Here is a 21,599-nt window from a genome sequence, read left to right as displayed (position 1 = left end):
ATCTCCAGATACAGAAGCATCTTATTTGTACCACATGGTCTAATATTGAGGCCTTCTTCAAAAGGAAACAACCCAGGAAAAAAGACATGACCGTCAACTACTAGATCTCTATGTCAGCCATTTTTGTGAAAACTCTATTAGAGCCTACACTGTGTTTTTAAACGTGAACCGGGAAACACAATAGGACCTTTCTGGATGGCTCAGGGCCAGCATGATGAATGCCATCCGTTAGGGCGTGTCCAAGCAGTGCAGTGCTGAGGGTCTAATTTTAGATTTTCTCTTTTCTGTGCCGTTGGCATTGCCCCTACACTGGAGTGGATTAAGGAGTGTGGTGAATGATTTGAATAACGTTGAGAGGGGATTGGTGTTATTCCTTCAGAGAAGAGGAGATCAGGGGAAGAATTTTATAGCATTCAAAGAAAATTGGAAGTAGTGTAAAGCCAATAGAAATCTAATTTAAAACAAAACAAGATGCCTTGCCTACTAAGGTTTTAAAGAAGATAGAGTAGGCTGCTGAAAAAATGGATAGCATTGTATGCTTTGGAGTTTCTTAAAATAATAGTAGATAAATATCTTCCTGGAACAATTTAGATCCAGTCTTTTGCAGAAGAAGGAGTTAAACCCCATGACCTCCCAAAATCCTTGTCAGCCTCATAATTCGGAAATCAGGGTAAAACAGATTAACCGGGATTACGGGTTTTCTAAAATCTGCTGTTAAAGGGACCTTTTAATGGTTATATTTATTTTATTTCTACTTTGTACATAAGCCTGAGGGTCTGTGGTCAGGGATGTGTTTTCAGTAATTCCATAAAAGTAAGGCAGGAAAAATCTTATTTTGTCTATAGCAGCTGCTAGTTCAGGAAGCTGAAACTACTTGCACACTTGCACACTGGCTCATAGGCATCGGTGAAATACACTGTGTCTCCATAAAGAGCTGTGAATCCGTGGCTTTGAACACTTCTCCAGGCCAGTCAGAGAGGTGGAGTGGTCATCCACCAGTCCCGATGCTGCCCTTGGGACAAGTTGTCTCTGTCTTCCTAGGACAGCTTGTCTGGGATTTGCAGAGTTTGGCCAGAGTGACTAGAGGACACCACCTCCCAGCCTGCTCAAACCACCTCATGGGTTTTGTGACTCTGCCCAAAATTTAAGTGGGTTGAGGAAGGTGTGACTGTCATGGGTCAAAGCTGATATCACATGTCTTTCTCCTGGATCCTGAGATTCCTTCTTTCCCCATCTCTGTCTTTAAACGCACGCACACGCCATGCATGTACACATACATATACCCTACCTTTCATCCCCAGCAGAGAAGCCTCCTTCCCACAAAACCTGTGGTTCCTGCTTCAAAGCCTCCCAAAGCAATAGCTGCCCTTCTCCAGGTACTGCTGCGTACCAGGCTGCCCGTGTGTTCCCTGCCGAGCTGCCCGGCAATGCCCTCTCCAGCTCACTAATTTTTCCTTTAATTTTGAAATAATTTAATACAGACAAAAGTTACAAAAACAGTACCAAGAATTCCCAAATACTCTGCATCCAGATTTCTCAGATGTTACCATTTTATCATATCTGCTTTCTGCTTTATTATTCTCAACTTCCCTCCCTCTCGTTCCCCACCTGCTGCATCATTTAAAACACACACACACACACACACACACACACACACACACACTCAAATACAAATTCTTTATCTGAATCATTTGAGAGTATTTAGCAGAACTGTTGCACCTTTAGGCCTAAATGTTTTAGTGTTTTTCTAAAAACAGAGATACTGTCATGCAAAACCACAAATTATCAAAATCAAGACATTAATGTTAATTCAGCACTATTATCTAATCTTCCTCAAATTTCGAATGGGCCAGTTTTCATGAATGCCCTTTCAAGGAAGGAAAACGTTTCTGCCTCTAGGATCACATGTTGAATTTCATTATCAATCGTTAAGTCTCTTGAGTACTCTGGAATAGCAAGTCAGTCATTTTTTGGCAGATTTTTGTGGTAGTGGGTGTGTTTTTTTTAACCTTGACATTGTTACCTTGACTTATTTTCTACAATGTCCCTCAATTTGGTCGTCTGATACTTCCATGATTAGATTCAAATTACACATTTTTTGGCAGGAATGCCACAGAAGTGATGCTGTGTACTCAGTGTGCCTTAGCAAGATCACATAATTTAGTTGTCCCATTACTGCCTTAAGGTGGTACCTGCTAGAGTTCCTCATTATAAAATAACCCTTTTCTCTTTGTAATCAGTAAATGGCTGGTAAGAAGACACATTGGAATTTACTGTGGTAGTTACCAAATGGTGACTTTCAAATTCCATTGTTTCTTCTACTTATTAGTTGACATTTACTGTAAGGAAGAGCTTTCTTTATTAATTTTTTAATTCAATAACTATCTACTCATTTATATAATTATGGACTCAAGGATTTTTTACTTTATCCTGTGGTTTATAACTTGTTGCTGCCATTATTTATTTTGATATTCAAATTGTCACAGATTTATTCAGTAGGAACTGCTTCAAGCTGCCTCCTGTGTCCTTCTGACCTTTGGGTACTTCCTTACTTTGCAGTACAGCATGATGTTCCGGATCATCTTGTTCTTTTCCTGACCTAGCTGTGCAATCACCCATTTCTCCTAAAGGCCTTGGTTTTTTATCGTGGAAAACAACATAGAAACCAAGATCTGGGCATTTAGATGTGCTTATTGCTATTGGCATGTCACTGTGTGTAGGCCTTCTTAGGGGATAAAAGTAGGAAATTGTGTGTATGTGTGTGTACACACATGTGTACTTATGCATGTACATATACACACACACCTATCATAAGTTAATACTGTAATGCTGTATTTCAGACTAACGCCACCACAAGGTTTTATTCTATCCTCCTGTTTCCGTATTTGTAACTCTGATAGTGAGAAACCCAGCTTCCGTTATCCACAGTCTATTTACATACATGCTCAACCCTAAAATACAACATTAAGTTGTTCCAGAATTGGTAACTCATTCCGCCGTGAAAAACAAACCTCCTAAGTCACTATTGGTCAGCATTTCTATACAGATGGTCTCCGACATAGTGATGGTTCAACTTACAGTTTTTGACTTTACGGTAGTGGGAAAGCAGTATGCATTCAGTAGAAAACAGACTTTGAATTTAGATCTTTTCCAGGGCCAGCAATATGCGTGCTGTGTGATACTCATGATGCTGGGCGGCAGCAGCGAGCCGCAGCTCCCCGTCAGCCACGCAGTCACGAGGCATACAGTCGATATTCCACAGTGACTGTTGTGAGCATCTCTTTTTTTTTGATATTATGTTCTGAGCACATCTAAGATAGGGCTAAGCTATGATGTTCAGCAGGTTAGGTATATTAAATGCACTTTCAATTTATGATATTTTTAATTTACAATGGGATTTATTGGGACATAGCCCCATTGTAAATGCAGGAGCATCTATAAGTTCTTTTTGACTTTACCCTGATTGTATTTAGTCACAATAACTGTGTTCAAATGTTACTTGGATTAGTTCTTTTTATTTTTAATATAACCACTTTTCAGTGTGGTTAGTATTCATTTGAAATACAATTAGGCTTATTTGTTTCTGTTATCCACTTCAGTTTTTTTGTTGTTGTTGCCTTTTTTAAGAGTATAAAACATTAACATGATTTTCCAAAGTTACAACTATATTAAAGACTATACTTAGAGAAGTGTCATCCCCTCCTCCATTTCCCCCACCCAGGGCCGTTCCCCACCGCTTCCTGCAGGTCTCCAGTCTGTTCGGTTACGTCTGTGTGTAGATGTGTATTTTCTAAATTCTCTTTCTGTCCTGCCCAAAAGGGTAGCATGCTGTAGATAGTGTTTTACATTTTGCTTTTTCCACTTAATATATCCTGGAAATCACTCCATAGGATTTTATAGAGATCTTCTTTTCTTCTACAGCTGCATAGTACTCCATTGTGTGACGCTCATAATTTATTCACTTACTCTCCCAAGTATAGGCATATGGTTTGTTTCCAATATTTCACACTTTTAGAAGTGCTGTAGTGAGTAGTCTTGGGCATATGTTGACTGATATATACTTAGGTAGCAGTTATAGTCTGCTTGGCGGGGCAGTGGTGAGCAGATAATGAATTGTTTTTTACCAAAGCCAGAAACCTGCCCGGAGAGGAGGGTGCAAACCCATCCTCCATGGCTGGTCAGGGGACACCCAGGAGAGGCAGCTGATTGAGCAGTAGGCCACCGAACACTGCCAGCTTGTGGTGAAAGAAGCTGGCATCATCACTTACTTTGTCTGATCCTACAGGAGATAATGCAGGAATATGAGAAAAGTTACTTCATTCTTTTTTTACCTTTTCATCCAACCTTTGTTGATTGGAGCACCCTTGTCTATACTCTGCTCAACACCAGTGACAAAAATGAAGGAGACACAGCTCTTGCTGGGTGGTCAAGTTCACTGGCAAGTCAACACTTGCTGGACAGGATTTTATACAGATGGAGTCACAGGAAGGTGAAGCGAAGACATTCCAGGGTGAGGGAACCGGTGTGACTATGTGAGGAAAAATGTCAGACGCATAGTAGAAAATCACTGCAAAAGTTACTCCGGGTAATTTAAATGCTTAGATATTACCCAAAAATAAACACATAAGACATTTAAAAAGTAGAAGAAAGGATCTACAATTATTTATCTGATCTTTGGATGGCCAAGAACATCCTAAGCATTTAAAGCAATGAAAGAAATCACAAGAGAATATGCAGATGGACTTGACTACATACAAATGTAAAACTTCTATGTAGTATAAAGTACTAATACTTTATAAAGCAAATATAATGGGAAAGATGTTAGCAACACAGCAGTATTTAAACAAATATAAAGGAAAGATCTGATAGTGTTAAAGCAAACCCTCACAGGAAAATGAGTAGAGGGCGCGAACGCAGACTATGCAGAAGAAAACCATGGACGGCAGCACCGTTGCTGGCATTTCCGCGCCTGGTCTGTGCCAGCCACTCCGCTGAGCGTAGTGCCGGCTCCTCCATCCTCGCAGCAGTGGTGGAGAGGGTGCTGGTAGCCTCGCTCATGCAGTGGGTGCAGAAACTGAGCCACAGTTACCCAAATAACAAGTAGCTTGGCTGCAACTGAATCCCGAGCACTGGACTCCTAGCTACACCACCACAGTCTTTCAACTACAAATGGCTAATTAAAATGTAAAAACATGATTGGTGATTTAAAAATGCAGATGCACATAACTGCAGGATTACAATTTTTTGCCTACCAAAGACTTTAAAATTTCCCCAGGTCTAACCAAGCTGGCGTAGGTAGGCGCTCTATATTTATACTAGAGAAAGTTTAAATTGGTAGAACTTCAACAGTCTGTATAAAAAATGCTTAACACTTATTTTTGAAAAGAATTTATTCTAAGGAAGTCAGCATACTTTAATCAATCATCATACTTAATATAGCAGCACTGTTTTTGCATATTTATTTTTTTAATTAGTGGACTTTCCTTCCTTCTTCCTCCCCTCGCCCAGTTATAGCAATATAAGCTCATAGTAGAAAGTTAGATAAACATAGCTATAATACCAAGAGAAAATGAAATCCCCCAAGTGCTGCCACTCAAAGAGTTAATGCTTTGTTCTTCAATATCATTATTTACAATTTAAGAAAAAATTGAGACAGCCTCAGTATTCAAAGGTAAGAGAGAACCACTCCCCTGAGAAAATTATGGTATCTCTATATAATGTAGCATTATTAGCCATTAAGAATTATATTCTGAAGGATTTTTAATAAAATAGGAAATTGCTTATGATAAATAAGTGGCCCACAAAATTGTATATATAATATGTTCTCAATTATGTAAAAAGTATATGCAAAGAAAGGAAGGGAATACATTTCCAGATTATCTGTAGAATTAGAATTACAGGCAATTTTTATTTTCTCCTTATTCATACTTTTTGCTGTAACTTGAAAGAAATTGAATTTAAGAAGCAAGAGTCTATGAAGGCCTGGCCCAGGGCGGAGGCGGTAACAATGCATGGAAATAGGAAGGTGTTTCCTGTTGTTCTGCAGCAGGGAGAGCTCTGCCTGGTGCTCAGTGAGCTCTGGTTAAATGAATGAATGGACTGAGCGAGGAAAGGTAGTGAGTGCAGCTTTGGTCACGTTGCCTTCACTGGTTTTAGACACCCCCATGCAGCTTTCAGTGGAGGTCAGAGCTCAGCCGGGGTCTGAATTAGAAGGACCTACTGGGAGTCATGGGCATGCAGTGGGGGTCGAAACCACAGGTGGATGAGGACAGCCCAGGGAGAGTGTGGGGAAACAGCGCTGAGAATGGAGAGCTTGGAATTCCAATGTTTAAGGGGGTCATAGAGGACGAGGAAGTCACCAAGGAAACTGGAAAGTCACCAAGGAAGTGGGAAGAGAATCAGGAGAGAATTGTGTCAGGGAAGCAGTTGTGTCAGGGAAGCTAAAAGGTCATCATTTCAATAATAGTCATAGTCACAGCAAACATTTCTACAGCACTTGCTGTGCGTCAGGCACTGGTCACCTGAATTATACACATTAACTTACTTAATTGTCTCAAAGACCTTGGAAGTAGGTTATTGTTAAGCATCTGGAGTGGAGGGGCACAGAGACATTAAGAAACTTGTCTATTGCATGTGGAAATATGTCTGCTCCTCATTCCTTTGGGAGCAGGAATACCTCCATAACATGCTACATTAAAGGAGTTCTCAGGGCTGCCAACCTTACAGTAGAGGTTGAGTAGTAGTATATTTCTCCTACATAGAAGAGAGAGAGAGAGAGAGAGAGAGAGAGAGAGAGAGAGAGAGAGAGAGAGAGAGAGACTTGTCTAAGATTACCCCCCAGCCAGTGTTCAGGGCCTCGGAGAAGAAGGTTAAGATAAGATGGGAGCAGTATACTTTAGAGGAACTGGTTTAAGTGGAATTTAAAGAATTGAGTTCAAAAAGCTCCACCAACCAGGTATGATTGTTTTTTGTTTTTAAGCTAGAGAAAATGGAACATTGGTGGAAAGAAGAAAGGGAAGTAGTGATGGAGAAAGATTAAGGAGAAAACAAAACAGTGATATCCACATGGGTTGTTTATTACAAATTCCAAAGAGGCATTTGATGAAATTCTTCATCTTTCCTAATGTAAAATAATCAAATATACCACCTAGATTTATAAGAATTCTGAATCTTATATTAACTTTTTCCTCTTTGTTTCAGCCTTGGATTAATCTTGGGTAGATGACAATTGGGTCCAAAAGTCTTCAAACTCACAACTCTAGTTTTTTGTGACTAGCATGCAAACGACAAGCTTATCAATTACATAAAATATCCAGTTAACTGTACATTCAGGCATTTTTTAAATTAGTGCCTATTTATTTGTAAACAAATCATAAAGTTTTGTAAGCAGCTTTTTAAGTTCAGTATTAAAACGTTGTGCAGTGTCCCGGGTTGTCCTTCCTGGAGAGCTGCCTGGAGGAAGTGGGAGTAACTGCATGCATTAGGCACTCATCAGGCATTCCCTTTGTAGACGTTCCCTGTGATCTCATGTTGAGGGGTTTCACCTTGGCTTTCATGACGTCTGTTACTGCTTCAAACTTGAGTTTGTACTTAGTGTGTGCTGCTAGGTGGGTGCACATAGCCCAGTGTTGTGCCTACAAGTCATGAACTTGGTCATGTCCTCAGTGTGGTTAGCAGGGTCCTTCCATTTGTTCTCTTTTCTTAAAAATGGCTCATGCGCGCACAACTGGATTTAAGAAAAGTAGGATATACAATAAGCTTTTAAAGAAAGATGCTTCTGGGTACAATTTAACATCGTAGTCCATAAGCCAAGCATCAAAGGTAGGTTTCGAGGACATGCTACATAACTGAAACGCTCTGACTCCCTGTGAGGAGTTAAGCAAATGGAATGAAGCTATAAATTTGACGTGTGGTATTTACCTCCTTGTGCAATTTTTATTTAATAATTTTGTCTTTTTTCAGTGGCACTGATCATAAAAAAAATGCTCTCGACTGAGTAAGTGCTAAGTCATTTAGAAAATGGCATATGTCCTTCATATATGTATTGTTCCCTGACCATCTCCATCACCAAAAAAGAGCTTCCTGGGGGAGAGACTTTGTTCTCTGCTTCAGGCTCACTTCCCGGAAGAGCGTGGACTTAATAGGTTCTTATTATTTGTTGAACAAATATTAAATGAATTACCCTGGGAAGAGCTTTCTTAATGTACTCTCTCTTCTCACATGTGATTCTTAGGAAAAGAATTTTATTTTCTTAGAACATAATCCGTGGACTGGGGTTTGCTTCCTTCCAGATGATGCCGGGTGCGCCTGCCTTCTTTAAAGGTCTGGCATTTTTGCTCAAGTGCAGCCTCTGTCCCAGGATCATTTAAGTCACAATCAGGAGGAAGGTTGTCACTATCCACACACCTCGGGCAGAGAAAGCGCTGTGACAGAATTCACATTTACACACTTGGTTGAAGAGACACTTCCCTTTTCCTAGTCTTATCAGATAATTCATTTCCTCATGCATTTATTTGGGAAGGAAAATTCTAACTTCATTCTTGAGGAACTGTCAAGAAAGCTGCTCTCTGCATAGCTTTCCCAGCAGCTATTCTCTCTGGGTGAGCGCAGCCGAGGCAATCATTAAAGAATAATGAGTTCCGCTTTTGAAATGGTGCTGGAGTCCTTCACAGCCTTTTCTGCGCTAGGAGCCCCTCCCCCAGCACCACATGACACTTGTTGGAAGAGGGACAGGCAGCTGTACCCTCAGCCTTTCGCTGGGTATTGGAAGACATGTTTTGACCTGTGTAATCACGTGTAATGATGACATGTATTTTAATAGAATTCTAGTCTAATATAATAAGGAAAACGGCTATTTTTCCTTATTTTCTCATTATAATACATTGTACTAAAAGCCTTGTCATTGCTGTTTTATTACATTGGACTGAAGAACAATATATTTTAATATGATAAAGATAATATCAGGTTGAAAGTTGAGCATTCAGTGATTTATTCAGAGGTTGACTGTTACTGAATGCATTGAAATGAGTTATATGAGGCAGTGCGGCTAACTATGTGTCTTCTTCTTTAACTAAGCTTGTCATAAATAAGAGCAAATAATAGCTCTTATAGTATAGTTTGTATTCATTGCTTCAATGAAAACGTTGTAACTCTGAAACATACAGTCTGCTACTACCGTTCTACCTTGCATAGCTCAGAATTTTTTCACATTTTGGTATACAAGTGGACTTCCCCCCCGCCATCCCCACCCGACACACACACACACACACAAACCTTTCGTCTGCTTGGATGTCTAACACCGACCAGAATTTGCAATGAGCCATTTTTAAACCCACTACTGGGCACATTTCATTCATGCAATTTGTCTGAAAAAAACTAATCTTCAGCATTAAATGGAGCCTTAGCAATGCCATCATGAGGGCCAGGTGTTCACTGCTGAACTCCAAGCCCTGAGCATGGTGCCAGGCATGTAGTGGGTGTGCCCAAAAAAGGTTTGGTGAGGGAGTAAGTGATAACACCTACCAGGTTCATCCCAACCAGCTTGTGGCAGAATTGGTGCCAGCTCCCAGCTCTCATCTGTCTTCATTTTTTCACTTATTTTTTCCTTTGCCCCTTCCTTCAGTAAACACAGACTGTGCCAGGGTCAGCATAGGGGATGAGACCATAAGGATAAACGGTCCAGTCCTTGCCCACAACGTAGTGGACAGTCAAACACAGAGGATTCCTTGCAGCCAGACGAGGCTGCGTGAGCGGGACACACGGGGCGCTGCCAGTGCAGAGGCGGGAATGCTCCCAACTCTCCCCTTTTCCCAGGTAGGAAAGCATCTTTCCATTATCAGAACAAGATCAAGAAAGGTTTGCTCTGATTGGTGGAATTACTGCAATACCTGGTTTAGGAACTATTCCCCTTCAACCTATTTCCAGCTTATTGTAGACATGTTATGTTTGAAGTAGGATATTCTAAGATAAAAACCTCCTCTCATGATGGCATTTCTGAACACATTTATAATTTCAGCTAGTTGTAAGGTTTTTAAAAAATATTTTGTTTGGGTAAAGCAAAGGATTTTCTTCAGTTTGTTTAGAATTATGTCAGGAAAATACTAGTTAGGAATCTGACTCTTTTCCTTCCCACAGGTTTATGGTTAACATACTTTTATTCTACTATTAGTGCTACATTTTCATGTTTACCAATATAGAAACCTCTGTTTTGTAATTATTTATATTGAGTGTTGCTCTGGATTAACATTATATAGGAGCTCCTTTTTCAATAAAATTGTTTTAAATTAATGTTTATAAAGTACTTAAAACAGTTGAGTGGATTGAAGGCAATTCAGTTATGCATGTAACCCATTTATTCATATTGAAAAAAATATGCAGTGTGATTATACAGTAGAAAGTATTTTGGGGGGGTGGATAATAATAGCAGGTCAATTTTTATTGTGCGCTTACTAAGTGCCAAGTACTATTCTAAAGTGATTTATATGTAGTAATTCACTTAACTCTCATAATAAACATTTGAGGTATAGAAACTTGAGACACAAGGAGATTATGCAGTTTGTATCCCAGCAGACTGGGGAATTCAGGTCCCAGAGCTTCACATTTATGGGGACATTTATGTAGAGGGGATGAAAGACTGGAACTAGTAAACCAGTTGTAATGCTGTTGCAAAATTCAGGCAAGATGTGATGGTGGTCTGAACCGGGAAGGTGTCATAGGGCAGGGAGGCTGGGCGGTGATCACTTCATTCTGCTCTTCATTAATACAGTAGTTGTATGTAGTGGAAAAAGTGTTGCTGAAATCTTGAGACAATGAATACAAGTAGATCTCACTTTACACAATATATTTGCATATGCCCTTTGGGGGGCGGGAATTGAATTATCATTTAAAATGAAGCAGCGAATTTGTTCAGTAAAAAGGTGCATTTCTTTTCATACTAGGCAGCAAAGAGGCAAAAATGATTAGGGTCTTGTCAGAAGGATGCAGGATTCAACTTGAAGAGGCTCCCACTGGACAATAAACATAATAATTAGATAAGAATTACAATTGATTGAAACATCAAATGTTTAAACTCACATGTTCATAATGATATTTAAAGACAAATTTATGGGATGATAGGAACCAATTCATTACCCTGAAAACTGGTAAATGAACCATTTAAGCTGCCTTTCCTGTATGGACTGTACCACTAGGTAATCAGATAATCAATGGGGGGGGGGGGCTTTTTAAAAGAAATGTATTCCAGCTAACAAATGAAATCAAAATGATAGAATTAAAACATTACCATTTTGTAATTCTGCCAATGAGTTAATGGATCTAGACACTGAGCATCAATAGTAGTAAACATTGCAAAAAGGGGACAGCCCAGAATGACGTGCTTCCTGGTGAAGGAACATACCACACCTGTAGTCTTGCCAAAGGATCAGCCGAGTCTGGTCAAGCCTCTGGATCCAGCAGCTGTTTTGCAGGAACACAGAGGGAAAAGGAACAAATTACACTGCATTGTGAGTATGCAATCGGCATACTCCAGACTGGAAATGCTATAGGTCAAATGTCCCCAGTTCATTAACAGAGAAATTATAAGGAAAAGGAAGGGGTGGAGGGAAACCCATAAATGAAAAGAGACTTAAAAGATATCTACTGTAGTGCCTGAGGATATTTTGTTGAAAAAAGTCAGGATAGTGGTTACTTATGAGGGAGAAAGGGGTGGTTGGGATGGGACAGTGGTCGGCAAACTGCGACTCGTGAGCCACATGCGGCTCGTGAGCAGCGGTTTGCCCCTCTGTTGATTAATGAGTTTGCCGACCACTGGGATAGGGGCTTAATCACAAGGAACAACAACAGCCTGTAATTATTGGAATCGAGAGTCTAGGTCAGTGGTCAGCAAACTCATTAGTCAACAGAGCAGCAAACCGCGGCTTGCAAGCCACATGTGGCTCACGAGCCACAGTTTGCCGACCACTGGGATGGGTCAAATGGAAGGTTTTCGGGGTAGATGGCAAACTTCTTTGTCTTGATCCTGGTGGTGATTACAGGGTAGTTGCTTTATAATAATTCATTAAGCTGTATATATGTTTAGTGTAGTTTTCTGCATCTGTCTCTTATTTTTATTGTTTTTTTTAACAAAATGGTGTTCTTAAAATGGAAGGTCACACCCTATGATATCTGACTTAGAACTTAGATTTTTGTAACTCTTAAAACTGGAAAACTTTTTTGATTTATTGGTGGTATTATATTATATTATATTATATTATATTATATTATAAAAATTTGTGCACTCAGGGGAGAGGGGTCCCTCAGCCCGGCCTGCACCCTCTCACAGTCCGGGAGCCCTCAGGGGATGTCCTACTGCCGGCTTAGGCCTGCTCCCCACAGCTGCAGTCTGGCCTCCCTCTGCAGGAGGCGACCAGGTGAACGGCGCCAGCCCGATACCCCCCATTGCTGTCCCCTCCCTCTGCCCACTGGCACACGCCTTGGCTGGCCTGGCGCTGCCTGCTCGCTGGCCCCGCCCCCCGCCGACTGGGTTTCTACCGTTCGGTCAATTGGCATATTACGTTTTTATTATATAGAATTATATTATATTACTTATTTAAACAACACAAATTTAATCTCTTACAGTCTGCACACCAGAATTCTAAAACAGATCAGCAGGGCTGGTTCTTTCTGGAGGCTCTAGGGGAGAATCTATTTCCTTGCCTTTTTCAGCTCCTAGAGGCTGCCAGCATCCCTTTGCTCACAGCCCCTTCCTCTATCACTCCATCTTCTTGCTTCTGTGGTCACATCTACTACTACTGACTCTGACCCTCCTGTCTCCTATTGGGAGGACCCTTGTGATTACCTTGGGCCCACCTGGATCTCCCAGGATAACCTCCCCATCACAGAGTCCCTAACCACATCTGCAAAGTCCCTTTTCCCATAGAAGGTAACATATTTATGGGTTCTGGAGATTAGAAACCTTTCTGTGAAAGCATGCAGGTAAAGAAAGGACTGTTTTGTTGTTTAAAATTATTTTTATTGATTCAGAGAGGAAGGGAGAGCCGAGAGAGAGAGGAACATCAATGATGAGAGAGAATCACTGATTGTCTGCCTCCTGTACACCCCCTACTGGGGATCGAGCCCAAAACCCCAGCATGTATCTTGACCGGGAATCAAACCATGATTTCCTGGTTCATGGGTCGATACTCAACCACTGAGCCATACAGCCAGCAGGAAAGGACTGTTAATTCTTTCTATACCCTCTCATGGGGTCTTTCACCTCCAGGAATGGGGAAAAGTTAGGCAGGGACCTTTTTCATACGCAAAAGATGGCTTTTTCCTCTGCCCTTTCCCCCCAATACCTACACGCTGACCTTACATCTGGGCTGGAAGATCCCACCTCAGTGACATCAGGACACGCAGGGACCTTTTTCATATGCAAAAGATGGCTTTTTCCTCTGCCCCTTCCCCCCAATACCTACACGCTGACCTTACATCTGGGCTGGAAGATCCCACCTCAATGACATCAGGACACGGATGGGAGGGAGAGGAGCTACATATGCCTACTTGGCTGTTGTTGGGGATGAACAGAGCAACCACAGAGGGCTTCATGATGACCCCAGTTCCACCTGAGTGCTTGGCCTCCACACCCCTCTCAGAACTCTTTAAAGAGCTCTTGTCTTTGTGATTTACAAACACACCCTAACATCTTCAGACACCTTTACTGCTTTAAGATCAAATGTGAGTACAGGGATATTTGATATACTGGCACCAACTCCAGGTCAGACTTTGCAGAACCAATTCTATGTGAAGGAAATGTACTGAAACTTACTAGAATCATATCCTTTCACGTGTGGAGTCTACTCCATTAGAGGATAGCATTCCTGTAAATTCTGTGTCCACTCCTAAACCTGGAGAAACATACTGGAAGGATTGTATGTTGACAGAATGGCGATAAAATAGAGGATTCAGACAAGGATTGTTCATGCAGAATAGAGGTGGAATGAAGAGGAAATATGGGACAGAGGCCAAAGAGATAAAGAAAAAATGCTGCAATATTGGCACTTTTCTTATTTGTTTTCCCCTCCCTCCCTCCCTCCCTCCCTCCCTCCCTCCCTCCCTTCCTTCCTTCCTTCCTTCCTTCCTTCCCTCCTTCCTTCCTTCCAAGAGAAAGCAAAACTGGCAGATACTGTAAGGGTAGGAAATTGCCCTTCCTTCTTCCTAGAATGGTGAATATTCAGTTCTAATATTTGAAATAGATCATTAGGCACTAAAAACAATGCTTACAGAAAAGATGTTAGAAGTTAGATTTAAGAAAGGGAAAGAAAAAGTGTAGTGTCTTGGAATATGCTGAACTGAGATTCTGCTAGTTGTTTATTGCAAAATAGGCTTCCTTCTGCTTAAGATGATTCTCTGTTCATAGATTAGAAGTCCTGCCCTGTGGTTTGCCCAGTGTTGGAGCTTTTCCCCATGAATTTAAAGAACTTAATGAGATTTTCCCCCTACCAAAGCAGAAGATGCATTGGAAGCCTCTGACAGCTTCTACCCCCGCAGCTTTTCCATTGCATCCAGTTAAAAACTTGCAGACCATAATGAATGTTTCTAGAGAGGAAATAAAGTGAATGACGCCTGTGAATTTGTTTTAAATGTTGTTTATTTTACCAAATAATTTAGGTAAATCATTCTTGACAAATAAGAGGACTCATCAGTTTTTGTTAATACTTCGGAGCTTTTCAGAGGATTACTTTGAAATAGCCCCCTGCCAACTTTTCATAAATTAGGCATAACCTTTCTTTGACCTCATCACACATAATTAAATAGTTGTTGAAGGTTTAGGACCAACTAAAAAGCGATTCTGTATCTCATTCTCCATTCTCTTGCAAAATTATACAGGAAGTTTCTTTTGGTTCTCAAGCAGGGTAATTACAAGAGACAGTTACATAATTTACAGTTTCAATCTGCTCATCCATAATCACACACTTCCACCGAGTGGTATATGCCCCCATGAGTATCTGCGTTGTACTTTGATTTGTAAATGATGATTGCAGTGTGATTGATTGCTTGCATGTAGCATATTGAATTGATTCTTAAAAAATGAACTTTAGCTGTTAACATGTCTATTTGAGTTCCTGTTATTTACGTAGTTTGTGGTTCTTGTGTTTAGCAGTTGCATACTAGTTAACAAATTAAACTCCCAGAGCTTTTTTCTTATTAAATTTGGAAAATAGAGCATATATATATATATATATATATACACACACACACACACACACACACACACACACACACACACACACACACAACAGGGTAGGCACTCAGCTGTGGAACACGTTACTAAACCATTGCAATCCTTTGAAAGTTGAATGCAGATTCTTTGACTAACAGCGACCACACAGTAAGAAGACTCACAGGGATGTTAGTATATGGTGACAAAAGCTGTACTAATATTAATGTATCATTACTGAAGTCTCAACTCTAAATACTGCCAGTCTTAGGGAGCCTATCCAAACAGCGGACTTCGAGAAAGGTCCAGTATCACCTACTAACTGAAAGGGCGGTAATTGATATCTCTCAATACTGCTAGTGGTGATCCTTTATGTGATTTTGTTTTCCCAACAGCTAACATCTAACTGTAGCCAATTTGGACCTTAAGATTCCTGCAGCATTAAAGGCTAGGTGCTTACACCTCTGTAGCCAGTCACTACACTGAACGCCTCATTTCACCCAGCCTGCGCGTGTGCTGCCGTCTGTCAAAGTGGGCTCATCGGCAGCCCTGTGGGGACAGCACCGTTTACTGCCAGAGGCTTTTTGCCTCAGATCCTGCTTGAAAGCTTATGGGAGATAAATAAAAAATAAGTGAAAAGAGAAGTTTTCTATTTCTGCGGATAAGTGGAATAGGATTGTTTGTCTAGATGACCCGAGGACAACTAGAGGTAGTTTCTCTACCTTATATTTTCAACATTAGTTGATCAATCAGATTGGGTGATGGGGCTGTTCTTTGATTTTAGAACGTTATGTCAAACACTGACAAATTTCCTTTTAAAATGTACTTTGAAAACAAAGAAAAATCTTAGATTTCTATTTCTCCCTTTTTCTGTCTTCAGCCTTGCCACGTGAAAGCTCATCACCCAGAATTGGAATTACAGCGTACTTTGTCCTATTTTTGAAAATTATAGCTGACTCACACACACACACACACACACACACACACACACACGCACGCACGGGAGTTGGGAGGGGGGTGTGGGAGAGGAAATGGAAAGGCAAGTTGCTCTTCTAATCGTCCTGTCTCCCTAAGCTTGGTTCTGAGATCTGAGGCAGTGTGCACACTGACGGCCCCGCTCCCGCTCTGCGGGGTGGGGTTAGACCCAATGACTAGGTATTAGAATGGACTGTCTCAGTTGCCCCCACAGAACCTCAGACCTATAAAAGTGGGCGAAAGAAACTCCAGTTTTTGCTTTTAGTAGTTCACTTAAGGAAAAGGTTGGTTGTAATGTTTCAACAATAGGAGAATAGCCTTCCTTCCAGGTGAAGCATTGTAAGAGCACGCAGTTCATTGCTTGGAGCAGATGCTTTATTTGAAGTGTGTATGTGTTTAATGCAGTGTTTGAACTCTTGTAACTTTTTAATGGTAAATTCTTATTACCAGGATTTTGTAACTTAAATATGAAATTTTATCCAGGTTTCCACTTGGGAAAATTAAATTAGTTTCTGAAATAGTGTTTCAGATGGAATCTTCAATATTTATAAGAGAGAGAATAATTGTAAAATGCCACAATACTTCATCTTAAAAATTTTTTTTGGTAAATTTGTTTTTCCTAAAGCTTTCCAGAATTTAAAAGTGGCTTGAATTGTGGAAAATCAAAAAAGGTAAAAGCAGAGGGCATTGTTCTGACATGTTTTTCTAACTTCTGTCACTTCGAAGGCCTTGGTAGTGATATTTTACCATCGCTTACCTAATTAGGAGCCCCTCTGAGTGAATCAGAGCTTTGCTTAGGTTTGTACTAGGCAATGGGCTTCATGAAGAATCATGGTTACTTCGCAAGTATATATAAGGAAGATTTTTTTAAAAATTCTTGCCTTCCCCAAATGATTTTAGTTTGGGGATAAATGCTATTGACAAAGTATAACATTTCTCATTCCACAATCCTTTTATCCTTGTCAGAGGTGCCTCATTCTTCTAACAAGAAAACTGAGAGACCAAATCTATTTTATATGTAGTTATTGTCATAGAAAAAAATAAAAGCTATTCCTCTAGTACACCAGACCAGGACTTGGCTGGTGTGATGACATGCCACACATAAACAAATATTCCTTCACTAAATGTTTAAATAAACCTCTGTGATGTCTGTTATAGAGCTGTTTTCTGAGTGACCACCTCCTCCCCAGCCTCAACTCTTAGACATCTCCATTTCCCCCAGGACTCACCTTCTACTTGCATCTCTCATGAGCACCACTGCTACTACCACAGCCCTTTGGGGTGGCAGAAATGGAGAAGTGGGATTGGTGTTGCACCGCCACTTAACATTCTGGCCAAGGTATAGTCCCCAAGACCCTTTGCTTGATATAACCCATAATACATCTGAACCCAAACTGGCCTGAGATAGGCAAGAGTTGAGAGTGGGTGGGATACAGACATCTGCAGTTTTTAAAGGCCCCTAACTGATGTGAATGTGCAGCCAGGGCTGAGAACCATTGGGCTAGACTAGAGGATAGAAAAAAGGAGAAATAAAGAGGCATTCTCATCAGTTCATTATAATTATAAAAATGCCATTGATTCATCTTCGTCCTGTGGTGTCTCACAGGGGTCTATCTCTGGCCCTGGTCACTGCCAACTCAGGAGGAGATCATATACAGATGTTCACCTCCTCAACACAAGGTTACCACCGAGCGGGGAGAGCCCTTTCCTGCCACTTGAGGCCCTATTTGTGAATTCATTTTTATGAGTTCATACGATCACCTACCTTTTCTCTGGGTGACTGACACACAGCATGACCACCCCCTTCAAGGGAGTCCATACCCATTCACAGAATCATGAATTTATCTGGTAAATGCCGTATGGTCTGTAGGCTTGTGTGTGTGTGTGTGTGTGTGTGTGTGTGTGTGTGTGTGTGTGTGTGTGTGTATCCCACAGCAGCAGGGGAGTCATGCCCCTGCCATTCATCTTGTGGGAGGTAAAAGAATACCATTCTTCTCTAGAGAGGACTTAGGGGTGGGGGGTGAGGGAATGGAGGAGTGGAAATTCAGTAAGAAAGACCAGTGGCCCCTGCACATAATTGAGGAAGAGCTCAGCACTGGAGCCAGGAGCTCATGGGATCTTTGAGAAGGGAGATCTTGAAAATGAAAAAGGAGGCTTAGAGAAACAGACAGTGTGTGATCCAGGGCAGCCAGCCTTCCTCCCCAAAGACCACTGTCTCCACTCTCTGGTTTGACTGGCGCAGGCCTTACACATTTGGGTCTTCTAGCACATTTGGGTCTTTGTTTCATCTGCCCTGGGACTGTCTCTGGTTCTGCCGAAGCCCTCAAGCAGTCATTGTTATTGTGGTTGGGCGGGCTTGCTGTTTCCCTGAGGATAGTCCTTGAAGTTAAGGACTTAAGGACCAAAGGGATTTTGTGGGGCACAGAACTGTGCTTGCTGGGAACTTTGTCGCCAGTTTGTTGAGATCATTCCTGAGGCACTATATACGTATAAATGTTTTTCATGGCTTCTTTCTTTAATTAAATTTATACTTGGGTGGTTAGCTGGGGGTGGGGGGATGAAGAGAACTGTCTGAGGCAGTGGAGTGAGTGGAGTGGTTTTCAGGTGCCTCAGGCAAAAGTAAGAAAAGCAAGGTAGCTCTTTCCAATCCAACTCTGTAGAGCGTCTGCCTCTTTTCTTCTGTCCAAATTTTATTTCTTCCCCATACATAAAAGATATCTAGTCACCCAAATGATCACCTTGAGATTTCATTATTCAATATGTTGAATAATCATACCTATCTCTTAGGGTTGTTGTATTAAATAAATCAAGACAGCCAAAACCGGTTTGGCTCAGTGGATAGAGCGTCGGCCTGCGGACTGAAAGGTCCCAGGTTCGATTCCGGTCAAGGGCATGTACCTTGGTTGCGGGCACATCCCCGGTATGGGGTGTGCAGGAGGCAGCTGGTCGATCTCTCATCGATGTTTCTAGCTTTCTATCCCTCTCCCTTCCTCTCTGTAAAAAAATCAATAAAATATATTTTTAAAAAAATAATAATAAATAAATCAAGACAGAGCTTGAACAATGCTTTGCATATTACAGAAACTCTATACACTTATACAGAGCACTGTTCACGCTCTGTATTGATTCATTTAATACAACAACCCTAAGAGATAGGTATGCTTATTCTCCATATTTTATGGATGAGGGATCTGAAGCACAGAGAGGTTAAATAACTTGCCCAAGGTCACACATATGGCACATGGTGGACCCTGGATTCCATTCCAAGCAGTCCAGCTCTGGAACCCTGCTCTTAACCAACTTATAGCGCCTCTGATCTGCCATACTCTATTCAGTAAATGCCATATTGTTTCATAATACCCGTGGCCTTGTTATCCAACTTTTAAAAATTATCCTTATGTTTTATTTAATGCAGATCTCAAAGTATGGTCCAGGGACCCGGGGAGATCCCCAGGGCCCTTTCAGAGAGTCTGCAAAGTCACAACTATTTTCAAAGTAATACTGGGATACTTACTCTTTGTCCTTTTCATTCTCATCCTCTCACGAGTGTGCAGTGGAGTTTTCAGGAAATTTCATGACCTGTGATATCACAACAGACTGAGTACCAAAGCAGATGTGAGAATGTTTTCTGTTAAGCCAGATATTAAAGAGATTCCTGGTCAGGGCGCAGGCCTGGGTTGCAGGCCCGATGTCTGGTAGGGGGCGTGCAGGAGGCAGCCCATTGATGTTTCTCTCTCTCCCTCTCCCTCTAAAATCAGTAAAACTTTTTTTTTTTTTTTTAAGAAGAAAAACAATGGGAAAGCTAAGGTTCGGCTTCCTTTTTAAACCAATTGCAAAATCACCACAGAACTTCAGCAAGGAGACATAAATCGCCCGTGAAGTTCATTTATCACTATTTAAACTGATGACATGCCATTCATCCACTTGGTCACAGAGCCAGATACTAGTAACAGATGAGTGCAGACCAGTGAATTTCCATCCCCAATCATGAGATACATGGTTAGAGCTATTGGATTTCCTCTGGTCAAGAGCTGCCATAAATCCCTGGTTTGGTGTCAGTTCCCAGGCTTGCAAATCCAGTGCTGTCTACTGATACGAACCTTTCAGCAGGGTTCGCTGAGCTAAACAGGTGTCTGATGAAAGGTGTGTAATCCTTGAAGATTATCTTCCTCCTAAAAGCAGCTAGTTAGCCCAAACACACAATTCAGACAGATGGGAGTTGGGAGTCGCTTGCCAAAGTTTACACTTTTGTGTTTGAGGAAGTTCATCTGGTTTGTTCCAGATGGTAGAAGATGAAGGTGCCCAAGGCTGAGGGGGTGGCTGCCTTTGTGGGGGTAAATCCTTATCCATGTCCACACCTTGCCTCTGAACATTATTTCACTTCTGGTCCAGTCCACATTCTTGAAATATTACTAGTTTAAAAGGAAGGAATGTTTCATATTTTAGGAGGGTTAACCTTGCAGTTAATATGCTGGGAGTTCAATTAATTTGGGAATTTAGGTCTGCAAAAAACTAATCTTGACCTTGTCTGGATAGTTTCTCCTTATCTTAATGGATCTGTCTATGGGAAGGCAACACTCTACTACTGTTTTTTTTCTCTCTCGGAGGGAGTTAACCATTTCAAACACAAGGGGTCGGGGCTAGTTAACATGATAATTGATTCTCTTACTACCAGTATGTCAGCCTTAACAGGGGTGAGGTGAGTTTGGGTCCCCTGTGGTAAAGCTGAGAAATGCTTGCCTTTTGCAGACATCCCATTGTTCTTACCTGTCCTTTATGTGCAAACACCTTGATAACCTTTTGAATTCAGTGTGTGGTCCATGCACGAAAACTGTCCTCACCTTCCCCTGGAACAAAAGGGGAAGCCAGCTTTCACTAGTATCCAGATAGCTGCTGGGGGTGAGGCGTTTCCGGGCCAGTCGGCTTTCAATTACAAGTCTCCCGATTGCAGAGTAAGTGCTGCTCACCAGCACCTCTGGCTCACAGACAATTTAAAGGGAATAATTTCACCAGCGATTAATTATCCTGCAGCTACTGGGGTTTATCCTTCAGACATCACTTTGCTTTCAGTCTGAACAGCCAGGCTCCCTCAGGGATAGCCCAGGTTTTCGGATTGAACTACCCTGAGTTAAGGAACGGTGTTAGAGCACCATGGGAGTCTGTTCACCGGGGTGTATTGTACTTGTTTCAGATGCTTCAGGATAACCTACCCGCTTCCAAGATAAGTGCTTTTTATTTCCCTGCCTCTTAGATCAATTTTTTGGAATATTTTTGGTAAGTTAAATTGAAGAGCTCTAACAAACAACCGCATCTCTGTAATTCCTTAATAAATAAACATTCTTACCAAAAATTATTCTGTCCATGCGCTAGCTATGTAGTAATTATGATTTGAGAAGCCAAGTAAAGTAGAAGGAAACAAAAGATGGCA

At 41.3% G+C, this 21,599-nt stretch overlaps 1 protein-coding gene and 1 non-coding gene across 2 annotated transcripts in view; both read left to right on the top strand.

Annotated features, from left to right (window-relative positions):
- KAT6B (lysine acetyltransferase 6B) overlaps positions 1 to 21,599 on the top strand; it is a 173,840-nt gene that overhangs the window by 138,888 nt on the left and 13,353 nt on the right. The gene's annotated exons all lie outside the window — the stretch shown is intronic.
- Positions 6,628 to 6,761, top strand: LOC114232956 (small nucleolar RNA U109). The gene has a single exon (XR_003619068.1). It is a non-coding gene; the product is annotated as a small nucleolar RNA U109 (small nucleolar RNA).

Source organism: Eptesicus fuscus, chromosome 17, assembly GCF_027574615.1.
Source record: "Eptesicus fuscus isolate TK198812 chromosome 17, DD_ASM_mEF_20220401, whole genome shotgun sequence".
Lineage (NCBI taxonomy): Eukaryota > Metazoa > Chordata > Mammalia > Chiroptera > Vespertilionidae > Eptesicus > Eptesicus fuscus.
Note: the sequence above shows the minus strand (reverse complement) of the source record. Positions and strands in the feature narration are given on the sequence as shown.